We start from the raw sequence: 1,125 nt of genomic DNA, 5'->3' as shown, positions 1-1,125 counted from the left end.
GATGTGGGCAGTAGTTCTGCCATGATTCCAGACCCCGTGGGTGAGGCCGCAGCCTTTTTTGTACATTTTGATTAGCCCAAGATTAACGACCTCGATCCTGCAGACTTCTAGGCTTCCAGTCCTCCTTACGTGGATTTCTATGGCTTCAGGGTTCCCTAGGATTGCGTTTCTCACTTAGAGGCAGTTTTCAGTAGCCGGGGAGACTTTATGCAAGGATTCCGTCTTGGTCGTTCTGCCAGGGAGCATTTCTTGAAATTGCTGGGAAGCGTAATGAATGATATTGAACATAACTTTGTTGATATTGTCTCTTCAAAGAGGATCCTGCAATGGAAGACTGCAATTCAGGAGCTGATGAGTGTGGGTTTTGCTGTGGAGTTCATTCTAGATCATCTCCGTGAGATTGCCCGAGCCTTTTTCATGAGAAAGGTTTAGCCTGTTGTAGACGCTTTTGACACACGAATTGAGATTTTGAAGAAGGAGGTGGCAGATTTGGAAGGTTGTCGCGAGCGTCTTCTTGCTAGCATTGGTGGGTCTAGTCGCTTTGGAGACCAGCCTTTTATCTCTAGACTTCATTGATGTAGTTTCCCCTTTTTTTTGTTCTTTTCCTTCTTTTACTACCCTGCCTTAGTACACTTTATCTACATGCTTCTCTTTTACAGCAGTTATTTAGCTAATTTGGCATAGTTGCTACATTTTGGGTTTGTAACTCTTAAAATGCTACACTTGTTTGCTATTTATGCTATTACCTTATGACATGGAATGCTTTTTTATAATACTTCATGTCCTTTTCATTGTGTACTCATAAAATTTTGTTACAAAACTTGTCTGTGACATGGTCCCTTGAAGGGAAAAAAAGAACAAAAGGTAAACCTTGAACTCATTGAATGAAAGGGACAACTACATAACCTTAACTTGGGCATAATAACGCTTCAGCCATTTCCCATTAATGGGATCCATTAGGTCCTTGCCATCCATCTGGGCTAGACGATAATATCCACTCGGGTGTGTCTCTCTTATCACAAGGGGTCCCTCCCATTTTGGTGCAAATTTAGATGGTCCTGCCATACCTCGCTTGACATAGTCTGCCACTTTCAGCACAAGTTGTCCTTCTGCGAACACCCTCTC

Source organism: Quercus lobata, chromosome 8, assembly GCF_001633185.2.
Source record: "Quercus lobata isolate SW786 chromosome 8, ValleyOak3.0 Primary Assembly, whole genome shotgun sequence".
Classification (NCBI taxonomy): Eukaryota; Viridiplantae; Streptophyta; class Magnoliopsida; order Fagales; family Fagaceae; genus Quercus; species Quercus lobata.
The sequence above is the reverse complement of the archived record's forward strand: the minus strand, read 5'-3'. Positions refer to the sequence as shown.